Genomic DNA, 17,585 nt, shown 5'->3' on the forward strand with positions numbered 1-17,585 from the left:
AGGCACTTGGAGAAGGAGGGGACCTTCCAGGCCATGCAGCCTCCTCAAGGACAAGGCTTGCAAGCCACTTCTGTATTTGCAGTTGGCATGAAAAACTTCCAATAATCATAATAAAACATACATTGAAACTGTCTGTGTTGTAGCAGAAATTTCAACTTCCAACTCTTCATTCTGAAATCTGTTCTTAGTCAGAGTGTTAAAAAGTTGATCCTTGCTCATATTGCCTGAACTGACTTAAGATAAACAATGCTTTTGGCACTGGATTTTGTTTGCTCGCTTGAAATTTTTGTCAGGGCCATGGAGATAAACGAGCAATGAATTGATAAAGAATTACAGTAATGTGTTTCAACGGTTAAATATTTTGGTTTTAACTAAAATTATTTTAATCCTCGATGCACCTTATGAACTGTTTTTAACTTAAAGTAGGAAAAAGTTTTGAAATGTCTTTACAGATAAGTTCTTTGTTTTAAAGGGGGAGAAAAAAAAATAAGACATTTCAAGATAAATGGCTTATGTCTCGGGGAGTGTTAATGAGGTAAGACATTTCCAAAGAGCCTGCAGAGTGACAATAGCACACAGACTGTGGTGATTCCACAAGTGCAGAACTGCCCCCAGCAGTGAACGCCCACTGAAGTGAAGCAAAGCACAGCCAGGAGGGAGGGAGACAGAGAGGGGGAGAAAAAGGGAGGGAGAGAGAGAGAAAGGAAGAGAAGGGAAAAAAACCCCGAACTGTTGCAAGTTCATGCACCCCTATTACAAATTCATTTTAATTAAACAAAGAGATTATACAGACATTGCTGACAGGGATTATCAAAATAGAATGGCGCCACCTGCCCCTTGCAGCCCAATTAATTAGCAGAGAATCTGAGGTGCCAATTATCACAAAGGAATAAGAAAGGATCAGTAAACACAGCTCATGATGAACTTGAAAATTAACTCTTTCAGCTCACAGCTGAAGTCCCACAGCCTTATACAGCCCTGATGCTGCTACAGCCCTGATAAAAGCCCCACACTGAAAAAACACAACAGGCTTCTCCAGATCCCTCTTTCCCATGGTTTTGTGAAGTATGACCACTCCTGTCCTTCATTAAGCTCCCAGGGCACTTTGGAAATATATGTCACTAAATTACATAGCAGAGAAAGTCATTTAAGATTGAAAATGTTTCTCAAAACAAAAGACAGACTTCTTACTGTGTTTTGAGGTATGTCAGGAAAATGTAGATCACTTCTCATGCCATACCATAGAGATTTTAAGATGAATCCCTGAGTAGAATTCCAGTTACTGACAGATAACAGATAAAAGTTTTAATTTTCTAGGAAGTAGGTATTGCTCATAGGAGCTTGACTCCTTCTCTCCCTCCCCACATAAGAATCTTGTTTTTCGAGCTCTTGGGTAGGATATACCTCCAGGAGTAAAAGCATGCAAGTAGGAAGGCTCAGCAGCAGTAGCTAATTGAAATCTATTTTCCTAGGGGAATTCAGAGTCCACCAGAATATCCCAGAAATGAAACTTTTGGCTTTGGATCTATGCAGTGTGAGCCATTACCAAAGGTAATGTCTGTGTCCAGTCTGCCTCAGCACTTGCACAGCTGGCTGGTGGTGGCCCTGGAGAGGGAAGAGCTACTGCCATTTGCCCTTCCCTGGTATAAACACCATATCACTTTTAGCAGAACTTTGTCCTCCTTCTAGAAGGTTCAAAATTGTACCTGCCCTCAGTCTATGGACTTGAAGCTGTGTCATAAAGAGGAATCAGTAAGTACCCCATATGTGGGGCCTCAGGATTTTTTCCAGTTGTTGGAGGAAACACACTGAGGAATGACACCTTCAACTTCCCCTCCTCAGAAGAGTAATCTGCTGCCTTTCGGGGCAGGCAGTGCTAGCATGCCTTATGCAAAATTATAATCACAGCTTAACCCTACTTCATGGTTTCCTGGAGGCCATAAAAAAAATGAACAATGCAATGCAAAGCAATGGAAGCAAGAGGCAACCTTTTTAAGTTGTTTTTTTTTTTCTGAAAAATAGAATTTCTGTTGAGGAATGTTTGCCTTTCCACTATGCATATGCTCATTTTACAGTTATATTGACAGCTGCCATAAGTATTATACAGAATGATAAACTTAGCTTGTAGAGCTAAGCAACTCAATACGAAAAGGGTGGATGAATCCTCAGTTATCCAAGTGTAAAGTCTGTCTTTGCTGGATTTGAGTGTCACATCTTCAATTAAACTCCTGTCTTTGTGCTATTTCTTCTCTATTGCATTTGAAATAGAAAGAAAAAAAAAAAAGGTGGTTTACACGACAAACCATGTCATTAAATATCAGTTAGGCAAAAACTGTATTGACTCAAATGGGGAAAAAATGAATCTCAGAAGTTTGGAGTTTACTGTTAACATTGTTCAATACTCCTGTAAATAAATATGAGAACAGGGTACTACAAGCATAGAGTGAAGCACCTACAATGCAACTGGATTTAAATTAATCATGCTAGTGATGTCGCATGATATATAATTGCACTCCTATATCTAGAACTGCAAAACAAAGTCCGAATACTTCAACAATGCAAACTGTGAAGTACAACAAGTTTAATAAGCAAATTTGCTTGCAATGCCAAGCTCCTCTTCTTTTCTAAAGTGCCTTCTGGATCGTTACTCAATGGCTTTATTGTTTTGGGATCAGAAAGCGAGGACTTCAGCTCTACAATGCACAGTTTGTCACCCTTTGGATAAAGGAGCTGTGAACCAAAGCAGCGGGACATACTTGCATTTAACACAGTGTGCTCTGAAGAGTGGAGCACATGCTGGCAGGACTTGAAAGCCCTGAAATGCCAGCCAGTTCCTCCACTTAAATTGGTGAGACCTCCACATACCTGTGGGGTGTGAAAAGGCCCTGGTGCTCATCATTCTGCATTAGGATTGAGTTCATCTTATCAAATGGGCCTTTGAGCATATTGTGGAGTAATTTACCAACCGAAAAAATCATAACGATTTTCCACTTCATTTACCTCAACAGTAGCTACGTAATGTCAATAGTTTTAAACATTTAATTAGACACACCACGTGTTTTATGCTCTACTAATTACATAAAATTGTGCTCAATAATTTTCTTCCCATTGAAACAAACCTTAAGCAGCTGTTAAAACACTAATTAGGTGAATGCTTCCACGCTGTGCGTCTGGCTGGGTGCCAAGCGCATTCCTCCCAGTGGTGAGCGGGGTTTTTCCAGTGTCCATGATGCAACCCTGAACGCACGTCAATCTCTGCTGCACCACACAACTGAGAGTGAACTCCAAACATTTATTTTGGCCCACACCTTAGAAAACTAACATTATATATATATATAAAATGCAACAGTTCAGAAAGCTGTTCAATTATACTGGGCTCTTAGTTTTCTGTGCTTCCATTTTTATCTCCAAAGAGCAGCTAAATTTGACACAGAGCTTGTCATTTGCAATCTCCTATGAAATCAGCACTTTTTATTACATTGGAGCTACCTTACAGACATTATCTCACAATCCAGTCAAATAAAAATGCATTGCTGAGCCTGATACAAATGAGGCCTTTAGTACTTCGATACTTTAGGGTGATTTTGTTCCTAAAATGTTTTAGGAAGTTATATGAACCACAGTTATCCATGCATACAGTGGCAAGGGCTGGGAAAATATTTTTTGTTTTTCAGTTTTACACAAGAAGATAATTCAGAAAGGTTTTATTTATTTTAAATATCCTTGAGAAAGGGCATTCAAGTCTTACCATTGATGAGTTTGGTGATCCTAATGGCATCCAGAATTGAGTCAGTACCTCTGAATGTCTCAAATGGCTTCACTCAGAGCTTTAACCCTGGCTGTAACTCCAGTAAAATCAGGTTCTCTTAATTAGTGACTAAGCCTGTACAGCTGCAGGCCTAATCCTGGCATTTCTACAAGGACAGAGGCCTGGCAGAGGGGACCAGATTGCCAATAACAGGAACTGTCTGACAGGTCCTACCTCAGCAGTCCCCCCAACCTGCCCATGCGTCTATGAACTGGGATTTTGCTCTTGACCACATCCTGATGATTCCAGATTCAGGATTTGTTCCTGAAGAATTCCTATAAGAAGAAATTTCCCATAATGGCTGTCCTCAGAAACTCACATGTTTACTTTTATCTACATCTTTTTTTTTTTTTTTTTTTTTGGACCATAATGAGTGTTCATAAATTAAAAATTCAAAAGAAAATAGGGGGTTTTTTGCCTTTGATAAATTTTTAAGCGTTATCACCTGAGTATGCTTGCTGCTTCTACAGCTATGAAAGTATGCTTGCTCTATTGCAAATTAATAGATTGTTTATGTTCTTAGTTAATCTCTGGTCTTCAGAAATTATGTTAACGATACTTCTTTTTTAATCATTTCCAGTGATTGGTGCTCTAGATGATAATGGGTCTTCTATAATCCATTGTACCTGTGGACTTCTTTGTTTTATGGAAAATTAGGAGGGTCAGGTCCTGGCTTCCTTTTCTAGTGCCATTAGGAGCTACATTAGGTGTACTGTTGAGTGGTTGTTTTTTTTTTTTTTTTTTAACTTGCATGTTCTGAAGTCAGGAACATCACTAAAAAAAGATACAATTCTAATCCACATACCACATCACTGAAAACTGTAAGAACAGATCTACTTAAAAAGACAAACCCAAAACATAAAAGTTGTTAAATTTCCATAGTTCACATTGACCTCATGTACTTGTACAAATGGAAGACATATTTTCTTTAAACAAAAGAAGAAAGAAGAATAAGAATTTGATGTATTTAGTGTCTGTATATAAATTAATTTTTTGTTTCTGTCTTTTTCTATTTTGCTGAAGAAAAACCTGCCAGTGCAACCAGACCACATACAACCAAGAGGCATTTCCTGGTTAAAAAGAGCATTTTTCTGTTTTCTGGAGGTTCCCAGTTTAGCCTGTTTCTTAATCCTTTTCCAGGTAGTAATATACCTGTACAAAGTGGGTAAAGGAAGGTATAGCTGAAGCATCGTTAATGTGAGCTAAATAATATGAGCTAAACAATCCCTTCACATAACAAAGAGAGTGTAAATCTTCATCAATTAATTATACTGAGATATAAGACAGGAACAAATGGAAGCTGTATTAAATGTATCTGTGGATATAAAATGTATCTGTGGATACAAATTCAAGTTCTCTTCCCACACAAGACCCATAACACTTTTCCTAGTAACTAAGGTGTCATTGAGTCTCACCATTAAATTATTGAGTCCTAATGCAGAGTTCTCTTCCTGAACTATTCCTTTTACAAATCCAAATAGCAAATCTAGTGATTGTTTTCCCGTCTTGCAGGATAAAACATCGCCATCGACCAACTAACTCCAGCAGGCTGATCTAGGAAAATGTCATCTAAACAAGCTGATTGGTGTCCAAGGATTATTACTGCAGGAAAATCAAACAAACAAACCATAGATCTTTTTTGTGCTGTTAGAAATGAAAATGTAAGTCCTTTTCAAAAATAAGTTGGAGGGTCTCATACCTGTGAAAGGGAGGAATTAATCTAAGATGTATTTCTGATAAATATTTAAATGGGATGATCATGGGCACTTGCCATGTATTTGGAAATTTAACTTAGTACACGACAGCCACTGTGTTTTCTTCTGCTTTTGAGTGGACTTGTTTAATGTACAAGGATATTCTGTAAGGACAAGGATAGTCTTATTTTTACATGCATAAAAAACTGTGAAAATTCACTAACTTAAGTCTTCTTCCAGAAAATGATAGTGGAAATTACACTAGTGTGGAAGAATTACACTGCACACATGTTGCTCTTTTCTGTAGCCAGTCATTAAGTTTGGAAAAGATTTCTAAGATCATTGACGCCAGTCATTACCCCACACTGCCAAGGCCACCACTGAACTATATCCCTAAACAACACATCTCCATATTGTTGAACACTTTCAGGGATGTATATTCCACCACTTCCCTGGGCAGTCTGTTCCAGTGCTTGACCACCCTTTCACTGAAGACATTTTTTCTTCATATCTATCCAATCTATACCTCTCCTGGCATAGCTTGAACCCGTGTCCTCTTGTCCTATCACTTTTTACCTGGGAGGAGAGCCTGATCCCCCCATCTGGCTACAGCCTCCTTTCAGGCAGCTGCAGACAGCAATAAGGTCTCCCCTGAGCCTCCTCTTCTCCAAGCCAAACACCCCCAGCTCCCTCATCTCCTCCACATCAGACTTGTTCCCCAGACCCTTCCCCAGCTCTGCTGCCCTTCTCTGGACTCGCTCCAGCACCTCAATGCCCTTCTTGTCATGAGGGGCCCAAAACCAGATACAAGATTTGAGGCGCAGCCTCAGCCGTGGCAAGTCCTTTCTCAAGCTGGTGGACTGTGTACTCATAGCAAAACCCCACTACATCTTTCCAACACTCTCATCTCACACCATTTGAAGATGGGATTGGGATCAGACGACTTCCTGAGGTCCCTTCCAACCTGAACATTCTACGATGCCTTCAGAACACCAGCAATCACATCAGGTGGCCATAACTTCAGTACCTTTCACACACAGCTCATTTCCTATTTATTCCTTTTTCCTGCAGGAGTCAGTTGCACTCACCTGCCTCAGCCTGAGTACCTGAATTATTTCCTTTTTACGCATAATGTGCAGCAGAGTACAGGGTGCTACGGGGTAATTTTCCCTTTCCGGCTTCCATATTTATTTCACGGAAACTTCCTTTATCAACCACATTCGTGTTCTTAGAAATGTGTTCGTTTCAATAAAAATGACTTACTGTTTTATGGAAGTTGAAGGCCAATGACCCAAATCCTATAAATCATTAAAAATACTTTCTGCCATAGAATCCTAAGTTGCTTTTTTCTCAGTAGCAGAGAAAGTATTTTACTATAAAAAGTTACAATTTTGCCCACACTAAAAATTCTGCATTAAAAATACACTAAATGAGGGACAGATGTTTAAAACAGCAGACCTACAATGAAGTATTAAATATTGCTGGCACAGTGCACCCTTTGGTACAGTTTAGTCTCTTTTTGCAATAGGCATGTTTTCACAGCTGTAAAAGCACCAAAAATTACTGTCTTTGCTCCAATATTAATATAGAAATCTATTAAAAATACACCAGACTGCTGAACAGATTAAACTATTGTTCATACATTCTATCATTAAAATAATTTGCTTTAAAAATTAATATTAATTTTTAATGTTTTGAAGTTAAGAGGAGTAGTGTCACTTTGAAGAATACATGGATTATCTATACAAAACCAAACAATTCCATTTTTTTCAAAATAAAAATGGAAGCCTCCAAGAAATCAAAGAAATCAAACCTGCTACTTGATGTTTTGCTCAATGACAAGCTGTCCAACCCACAGCAGCACAGAGGAGGTGAACGATCTTGTGCGAAATCACTCCAAACCTGCACTGAGGATGCGGTGTAGGATTTAAGCCCTTTTCCACAGGTACTGGTGGTGTCCTAGAGCTATGGGAGAAAGTGAGATGAGTCATGGAAGAGCAGATTCTGTGGTCTAGGGGGTTTTTGTGTTAAAACATGATAAACACAAACAAGATGGGCAAAGAGATAATACATAGGACAGAATGATAATAATAAAATCTTCAGACCTAGTAACTGTGAGGATGAACTTGGTAAATCCATAAACCACAGTAGGTTATGCTCACCACTATACATAGGTTTTGCTACATTAAAGATTTAATTTCTATACCCCAGGCTGGTGGCTCAGAGCTCCAAAATCAAACATCACAAGTTCACACTCTTTGCCAAATTTTGTCTCAGTCTGTGCTTCAGTTTACTTGAGCACTAAGCAATCTGTGACCATCATAGTCCTGATGAAGTGATGCCTACTTAAGTTTGCAACCTGTCTGGAATAAGAGTAGCTCTGAGTTGTCCATAGCTCAATTCATTTTAGTCAGTGCTACTTCAAATACCAATTAGGAACACTAGTCCTTGTGACATGAAACTCTTTTACTACTCAAAGCAAGGAAATGAAATGTTACAAAACTCTGCATATAATGTTAAATGAAATGTGGAGGACTTAGCTTGGGTCCTTGAGGGAACCAGGAAAAAATAACTCGATTGAATGTGCACGCATCTAATAATCTTTGTCCAAACTCCTAACAAAGAAGTGATGGGGTGCTGAGGAGAGACAAAGCTTGATTAAAAACTCAAAACCCCAGAAACACTATTTTAAAAGCTAGGAAAAAAAAAACCTAGAAGAATGGACAGAGCAAGACAGGGTAAGAACACAGCATGTTGGCCAACCAGCAGGATGCTAGCACATGCAGTAATAGAAACAAAACCGCACAAGGCTTTGGTAGCACAGCTCCTGCTCAATAAACAAATTCCTTGGACTGGAGACATTTTCTTGGAAGGAATTTTTACGGCACAAACATTTCTACTCTCTTCTGGAAGCCCTGGAAAACCAAACCCAAACCTCCCCCTCACTTTGCACACACACACAACCTGAAGATGTCGACAGCCCAAGTGGAACTGGATTGTAATGCTCTAGAAAGCCCCTTGTTATCTGTCTTGAGTAGGTCTTTGCTGAGGAGGTTCTACCCATCTGTGAAGCTCAAAGCCCACCTCATGACTAATTCCTGCCTGGAAGGAATGCCCACATCTCTGGAAGTCTTGTTGCCGTGATGGGCATGTCCCACCCAGAGCCCCACCAAGACTTCTCCCAAGTATGGAGCTGTGGCAGTGCACACCTGGGCATGCAGAGGTGTGAAATGGCAGCACTGCCACAGTGGCCAGCACAGCCCAGCACATAATGAAACAAAGAGAGCCCTCGCCCCTCTGGTTAGACAAAAAAACCCCAGGGGCTATAAAATGTAAGGAGGGAAGGGAGAGGGGGGAGTAAAAACAATCTCTGAGCAGGAAAACAAGATAAATTCATTGAATAAATTATTTACTGGAATTATTCACTTAGCTTCAATTACAATCTATCCATTCTATCCACCATCTACATCAAATTATAATAAATTATTCTATTATAACTTGGCTTCATGCCTGCTGATTTGCAATACCTTATTTTTTCAGAAAATAATGGTCTGATGCTGTTCAGCCTTCCACAGGATTTAGATGTACACACCTAGACATACCCAAAAGACAATTTGTTTTTGAAAATCTCACTCCTTCTGTAAATTAAAGAGAGGGGAGCGAGCATATTATATTTAAATTGCCAGCAGGTATTTTAACAACATAAAAAAGACCCAAGATACCAAAACAATATTAAAACAAAAATATCCTGTTGCTTTCCTGAAGAGTTTGGCATATGTCCTGTACTGGATACTCAAATGCACTTCTGAGAATATATAAGCACTCTCCATCCTTCTGCCATCAGGTTTCTTTACAGAGCAGATGTTTTATGATTCTACTGAATCTAAAATATCTTGTTCTGCTTTATCAGACCTCCTCTAAAATTCATAAAGAGTTGTACTTGAAAATTAATTACTACTGAATGCAGAAAAAGAGGAAAAAACCATACAGATTGGTTTTTAATGTAAAATATTAAAATAAGATTTGTTTCCACAGCTGTAGAGAATAATTATTTTTTAGGAATCCAAACCTGCACTGAGATAAAATGAGCACAGGTCAAACTAAAAATTCTAGTTATACTGAAAGCACAGCAGGCGAAATGTGCAGTTAAGTCAAGGGATTGCAAACATGTTCTCATGTTTGCTCACCTTCCTTTCCTCATTCCCATACTCCTACCATCTCTGTGCCCATAAGCTGATCAGACAGACACTTAAGTTTTAATTCTATATACACTGTAATTTTTACAACATCCTTGATTTCAGCACAGCATGTATCATATTGTGGATGAAAGCAGAAATATATAAGAAAAAAACGAGAGCAAAAAACCTGACTTTTGCACATTTTTCCAGTAGTTTATGAAACAACACTACAAAGCAAGAGATAACCAAGGCCTTATGGGTCTCTCTCATGGGTAGCAGGGGTAGCTGCTACCCATGTGAGCAATCTGAAGGCAAAGTTAAACCAGGTGGGTGAAAGGGTGGGCGTGCTCCGAATGGGAGAGAGTGGTTCTGTCCCTGGCAAAAAATGAAGGACAATGTAGAAGATAGCAGCGCAGAGGAATTCCACCACAAATACAGGAACCTGAAAGCACCTTGGATGTAGCCACCTCTGGTCCCACCTTTTCAAATATGAATCTCAGAAAAAAACACCAGACATCACACCAGTAAAATGAAAGCAACGCTTACAGTCTCTGTCACTCTTATAGGAAAAGTGTGGGGTTTTATTTTCCTAGTATCAATTTGTTCTACTATGCTAGAAGTGCTTTTGTAATCCTAAAAATACACCAGCACTACTTCCATGTAGTTCCATTGCAGTGTCTACTACCATTAAAGGGTAAGCATATACTTCAAGACAATAATTCACTTAGCTAGTTGCCAGAGCCAGCATTATGTGAATAACCTTGATAGATCTCTGTTCCTAACCTATCAGAAAACAATTTATGGAATCTAATAAATTAAAAATGAATTGTCTCCAGCAACCATATATTTCACAATAAATGTAGGCTCTTTGATCTCAACTGACTGTGCTATGTTCTAATTAATTTTTATACAGAAGTTTGCTATTGCCCCTTAAATGGATTTTATATACAAGACTAATCAGCTAGCATTTTCAGCTGTGCCTTTGTCTTTTCACCTTCCAACCAAGTTAAAAATTCACAGAATTCTAGAATTTATGGCATAGCTTTCTACATATAAGCCTTTTCAGTTTAAGGAAGGAAAGACCTATATATTTTTCTCTGCTTTCTTGACCCCAACAGGCACATAATAGAAAGAAATATGTGGCAACAGCTTAAGGACCTCCCTCTAGACAGTGTGACTGTGGAAATTAACCCCTTTCTAGCTCTCAGCTGCTTTCTTACCCAGCAAAAAGTACAGCAGTTAGTCACTGTGTATCCCTTCCATGATCTTCTGAGATAGGTATAGAGCCATTGGTATTGCTGTTTGGAATGGCAGGGCAGCTGGCACGGAGTAGGGGTTTGGCCCAATTTCTGCTGGGGTGCTGTAACTGCCCATTCCTGAGCAGATTTTCCTGTGTCCATGACCAAGAACCTGGAAAAGTACACGACTTTTGTACGACTGAAGTACAAAATCCCCAGTTTGGACTGGAGGGCCTATGCCCAGATTATTTAATGCATACGTCGTGTAGGTTCTGGCATCAGGAAAAGAAAATACCAGTGAGGCTGGGGCCAAAGGCATTAGCCTGGGAAGTAAAGGAGAAACGAGGAGCTTGGCCACTGATGCCATTTACCTCTACTTTTCCACAGCAGGTAGATTTTGTTCACCTGAAGGACTAAAATGCAATAGAAGATTCTAATTCATTAGAAATAAAAACACATTTACTCCTTCGTCCAAATCCTCCTCTGTCTTTATGAATTCATGTAGAAAGGTCTAAGGTTCTTTACATATTTTTGCATAGCACCATCCTTGCTTACAAGTAAAAAGCTGTGCCTTTAATGGTCTACCTGCCATGAATCTCTGAAGGGCAGTATGATGCAAACATTTAAGCTATGAAAGATGCTCTAATATCTTTTATATCCATATATATACATATATAAACATATATGTATGCATTGAAAAAGAAAACAAAAGCTTAAGGAAATGAAAAAAGCATCCCATAAATTCCCAGTGAGAAAGAGAATAGTAAATTCAGCCTCAGCATCAGGTATCACTACACAACAAAAAATTCTTGTTGCATACCATGTGGTCTAGAGACACCGGTAAAGTTGACATAATATCCACTTAACAAAACGCCAGAAAACTGTCTCTCTAGAGTGGTTTAAGTATGTGAAGATGCTGCCTTGGGAAACAGCCAGATGACCTTGGGAGATCTCTTTCAGCATTTTTCTATGACTCTGTAAAAACAGTTATGGGGTTTAAAAAATGGTATTTTCAAAGCATTCTTTACTCTGTGGAGAAACTCTGTCAAGAGGCATTCTTACACTTTGATACTGTCTTCCAATGGAGTGATATTACAACAAGTAAGTAAGAATATGCAGAAATTAAAATATACTTTTAGACCATGGGGTGGTAGTTTTATTTTTTTTCACATACAGACCATACAAGACCGTTTATGTTAAATGTTCAAAAATTAAAATAAATTCCATAATACAGACAGGAAGTCAGTGCAATGGGAACCAAATGGGAGTAATGGGACCCAGGTGGTTGGAATGGGTACAAAAACCCAAATACATGGCCATGTACGGCACAAATTGGAGCCTGGAGATGATTATTCCAAGAGAAAGAAAGGCTGTAAACTGTTAATTGTATCAATGCAAACATCTTGGTGACTTACCACTGAGGAACGAGTGATGAGGGAGAAGTGTATAATTTACAGCCTTAATTGTAGCTAATACAAACTGATAGTGTAGATACTGAAACTATACCATATTAAGGAATATATCAGTATGGAGCAGCACATGCAGAGAATTTTAACTCTTGATTAGGATGGGAGCTGCGTATAACAGAAGTGGCAAGATGGAATTTACTTTCAATTTGAGTCAAGAAACAAACAGCCACACAAAGCTTCCAAAGCCACCAGACAGAACTGTCAGCTTAGGACAATTAAGAATTATAAGCAGAATAGGAGGAAGCCTGTTATCCAGCATGAAATCTGGTAGAGAATATACATTTAAGATTTAGTAATATAGTTTGGGCCACTGAAATACCTTCATTTACTTATCCACCTCTCTGCTTATTCCAAGACAGAAGACAAACATCCTATGCAAAATAAAAAAAAAAAAAAAAAAAAGATAATCTACAAAGCACATCTAACTCACAAATAAAGCTCTCCTGGATGAAAAATAAACACTTGTAAGAGGTTTTTCATTAAGAGAAAGAATATCCTCAGTATGGCACAAAATGGTAATAACTTAGCCTAGGTGAAAGGAGCCCCAAGCATTTCTGGCATTGTGTATGTAAGGTTAATGCCTTGAAAGAATTTAGTGAGACTTTGTCAGCCCTGTTGGCTGCAGAAGGTACAGTGACGGAATTAGGAGCCCATGTCAACAACTCTGTAGATTTGCATTTTCTAAAAGTGTCCAGAAAAACCTGTGACTGAAGGACAGTGCACTGATTTTAGTGCTCTTCCTTCACTGCAGAAAGACTGAGAAAATGCACACCATTTTACCTGCTGCACTTTATAAAGCAGTATGGCCTGCTTGGCCCCTCAGGGATTCTGTGATAGCTGAAGTCTTTTTGTTATCACTTTTTTAAGAAGGAGGGAGTAATTTTTTTGGCAAAGGAGGAAAAGAGAGTGGGAACACATTGCTGCTGTATATCATAGTCCAGCTTTAGAAACACTTTAAATGAATATGTCCATGCTGTACCTGACAAAATACCAATTTGTTAACAACACAGCAGTGTAGCTACCCTACCAAAGAACAGTGAACCAGAAAGTTCAACTTATAAAGTCCCATGTAAAGTGAATTTTTTAGCTTATCCAGATCTACCTTGTCAAAATAAACTAATATTATTTGCTCCTACTTAGATGACACATCACCTCAAGAACAGAAGGATTTAAAGTACAAATTATGAGCAATGTTTATTTGAGGGGTGGTGGGGTGGTGTTACTGTTTTCCATTGTAGTGCCATTCGTCTGGGTTTATTTAATTTTTTGTTAATCTTTTTTTGGTTTTGCACTCTTCAATGAGAATCAAAGATTTTGTAGCATATAGTATAGAAAATAATTTTAAAAAACAACCCTGAAAGGAACAGTGAGGAAGCCATCAGAAATGTGCAAAATTATACAGACTGTAAGCAAGTCGAGAACAAAGCCTTCTAGGTATTAAAAGCAAGTGGAACCCCAAGTCACGCTCTCAAGATGGTAATAGAGTGAGACCAGAAAACAGCCAACACCATCAGATTGTCCTACAATCTAAAGGCAGACAGTGTAGACGACTTTTTTGATTAAACTAGAAGGCTAAAAATATGAAATGTGAAACTTCTGAAAAACAGAAGACAAGGGGAGAAGAAGCAAATTCATAAACCACAAAATACATCAACATTGCAGCTAAGTAAAATCCATATAAGTTTGGTGCCAGTAACCCAGTCAATATAGTTTGTGATGGTAAACAGGCTGAAAGAGGTGGCTGGCCTTTACTGGAGGAAGAGAACAGATCTAAGTAAATCCCATGTGAAAAAGAAATGAAAAACATCTGCTAAAGACACAAATAGTTTGTTGGCTGACGTCAACAACGGGAAAGCTTCCAGTATATCAGGTCTGGGCTTGCCAGCAGGTGTTGCTGCAATTATTCAGAGGTGATTTTAATTAGAGGTGATTTTTCCAAAAGCACGGAGATGACAGAGCCAATAAATAAGGCAAGCATGATATTGTCAACAACTGAAATATAAGTGTTTCTCATAAATCTTCTGAGGACCTGTGCAACTCAGTATCTTCAAGTTAGCCACCAGGGCCTCAAATTTTACCAGTCATACTAATATGGAATAATATCCTCCTCCATGACCAATGCCACCAAGATCCCCCAAACAACATGATTTCTGTAATATTTCCTTTCCTATGGAGTAGAATCTCCCCTTGGCAAAGAGAAATATAACTGTGAGCAAATACACCACATAATATTTTCACATAGCATGTACTTGAGTGTATTTATTTATTTTTAATAAGCATGAACTTGCATTGATGTTGACATTCATTATTATTTAGATTAACTAACTGGATTAGTCTCATTACAATTTTTTTTCCTTTCCTTTGTGGAAGATCTCCAGTATTTGCATTTTTTCTCTGTGGCTATGCTTCAGCTTAGAAGGAGGCATAAAACAGCTCTCATGTTTAGATGTTGAATTTTTTCAATATATTATGATTATACATACAGTATTGTCTAGCTGGGCATACATGTTAACAATAGTTTATAGGTAAATACCAAACATGGTTGAACAAATTTGCGTAATGCTAAAATATCCCCTTTTTTCCCATTAATGAACTGCATTGTCTACACCCATCATCATCAGGTTTATTTAGAGGAGGTTTTCAAAATTATGTCCACATCATGATTTGCTGTCAAGCCTGATTTAAATTGCATTCTCAATTCATTCCTCATTTTAAAAGAAAACAGAGCTTTTTTTTTTTAACCATTCATCTTTCTAACTAGCTTGGATAAGAAAAAGTCTGTTAAAAAACCCAAAGACATTATATGTCTTGCATCATTTTGAACCCTTAAATTACTGCTCATGGAAATCAACCAAGGGTTTCAGTGGCTTCTTCACACTGAATTGCATCATGACCACTCATCCCTTGATTTGCTGTCTTGCTGTTAGTTTTACAGCTGGACTCTCTGCTATAAGCAAACCTCTCTGTCATTGACATCATGCCCTGCATTTCATGGAAAAACTGCATTGAAAAGAGATAGCAATTTTTACTTCATTCAAGTAAGAGAGCTTGGCTGATGGCTCATGGCAAATACTGCTTATTTCAATGTTATATTATTAAGACATCTCCTAGATGCGTAGCCCAGCCTCAGGACCAAGAGTCAGTCCCTCCTCCCCGGCATGTTTTATAAAGTACTTACTCAGTGCAGGTGGGGTAATGACACTACAGTTCATGTTTCTTTTTATAATTAATTTCCAATCATTCATATCCTTCAAGCTGAAAGTTAATTACATGCTCAAGTCACTCTGAGATTAAATGGTACCAATTCCTTGCATGCTTAGAGTAAGTTACTTAGCACACTCTCAGCTTTCATCTTAAAAACATGGATGTGGCTGTTTGCCTCGGGAAAGACATAATAATGGAGACTTTCAAAATCTTCTCAGGATGCAAATTGCTATTTAAGTGTCAGATATTACCTTATTCTAAAGGGCTCTGAGGGTAGAAAAAGTAAGGATGCTGATAACTGCCAGAAAGATTAAAAAAACTCCATGAGAGAAATAAGACCTGGTAGTGCAATTATAGGATGAGAAGTGGTTTGACTGAAAGGATGCAATGAAAAATCACTATTTGTCTTACAAAGTACATTTTCTTAATCTACAAGTTTAAACCAAACAAAACAAGAAAAATTTTTTCTTCCAACAGCCTGCTTTACAAACCACACCTGAAACCATGCTGCATGCTTCTGGCTGACATTTGAAAGCAATTAACACTTCTGTTGACAATCAACAAACCAGAGTAAAATCCAGCTCATTTTCTCATACCACTATAGAGCAGGTAAAAGTAAAAAGCCATCAGCATTTATTTTTACGCTATGGGAAGCAGAAGTATTTTGGAAGACAGATTTTGGCTGAAGAAAGCTGCCAGCATTTGTGCAGAGTCATTTTCTGACCATATATGCACTTTATGCACTTTACAAAGAAATCCCCTTTTGCACACCATGCTAGCTGGACTTGTTGAAAGCTGGGGAAGTGTCTGCATTTGAAATAGAATCCTTTTTCAATCACATCAACCAGGTATGAGATTTTCTTCCCTCAAAATGTCAAAAAGGGCTGTAGAAAAACTCTTTGCCTTGTGAAAGATGCACAGCTGCCCTCTGTGGCTTGAGAAATGGAGTCAGCACCTGCCATTTAATGCCTGTGCTACTATAAGGAAATAAGAAACATCTTTTTTTCTAACTGGTATAAAATAAAGCAAAATCCTTATACCATATATGCAAGAATAACCCTTTCAAATTCATCCTGTTATGCTCAGAAAACATGACGTAAAAGCTGCTCTCAAAACCACGGTGACCTTGTGCACAATGTGTGGAGGAGACAAGCAGTGTGAAGAAGGAATAGAGACCAACTTCAGCTGAAATTTAAGCTGGCCTCACTCTAACTGGCACAAGATAGCTGAAGGCCACAGGTCTACTAAAGCAACCAGAAGTATGACACTACACATGCATCAGACTTATAAAACCTGCACTTTTCAACACAAGGAGGAAGGAGTAACTCTAAGTGAAAATCATCCCAAGTAAAGGACGCAGCTTAGAATCTCACCTTGCACAGTCACCTCTGCAGACACCAGGACCCTGGGGCAGCTGAAGGGGTTGAAATGAGCTTCCCACCAAGTGCACCCACCACAGACAGCTCCCAGGATTGCTGGCCACGAGCAAGTGCCAGCAGAATTGGTTTCCTCTGGGCCCAGGTGACAGCGGGGCTCTGGGCGCAAGCTGCACAACCCAGCCCTGGGACAACCCAGAGCAGTTTCAGTGTGCTCGCCCCCACTAAAGGCTCTCACAGCACCAGGAGAAAAAGTATTTCAGCACACACAAAAAATTAATTAGCAAGAGAAAGGGTTACAAGCTCCATAATTCACGGGTCCCATATTAATGATTAGCTAAGTGAACGAGCTGCCCAGTTGGTAATTTGATTCGTTGGAAAGGAAAAGGCACTCTACAGACCTTGAAAGGTTTTAGCAGAACTGTGTGTCCCAGGTCACCCTGCTTCCCCCTGCCCTGCCTTCACCATCTCATTGTCAAGCTCAATTTGCCAGCAAGGCCCTGACAATAAACATAAAGATACATTTCAAGGTTAGTAGGCAAGACTCTCAGTGGATGTCATCATGAGCCACTGTAGTGATGAAATGAAGGACATGGAGTGCTGGAAAGGGTTGGGGTT

At 38.9% G+C, this 17,585-nt stretch overlaps 1 protein-coding gene across 5 annotated transcripts in view; it reads right to left on the reverse strand.

The window, feature by feature from the left end:
* Positions 1 to 17,585, reverse strand: part of BMPR1B (bone morphogenetic protein receptor type 1B) — a 233,397-nt gene that overhangs the window by 94,673 nt on the left and 121,139 nt on the right. For 4 of the 5 annotated variants that reach the window (XM_038134840.1, XM_038134841.1, XM_038134842.1 and 1 more), the window contains one exon: positions 7,316 to 7,467. The exons of the other annotated variant lie outside the window; for it this stretch is intronic. The gene's annotated coding sequence lies outside the window, so the exon portion shown is untranslated. The remainder of the gene's footprint in view (positions 1 to 7,315; positions 7,468 to 17,585) is intronic. 5 annotated transcript variants of the gene reach the window in all.

The sequence above is a fragment of the Motacilla alba genome, chromosome 4 (genome assembly GCF_015832195.1).
Source record: "Motacilla alba alba isolate MOTALB_02 chromosome 4, Motacilla_alba_V1.0_pri, whole genome shotgun sequence".
Classification (NCBI taxonomy): domain Eukaryota; kingdom Metazoa; phylum Chordata; class Aves; order Passeriformes; family Motacillidae; genus Motacilla; species Motacilla alba.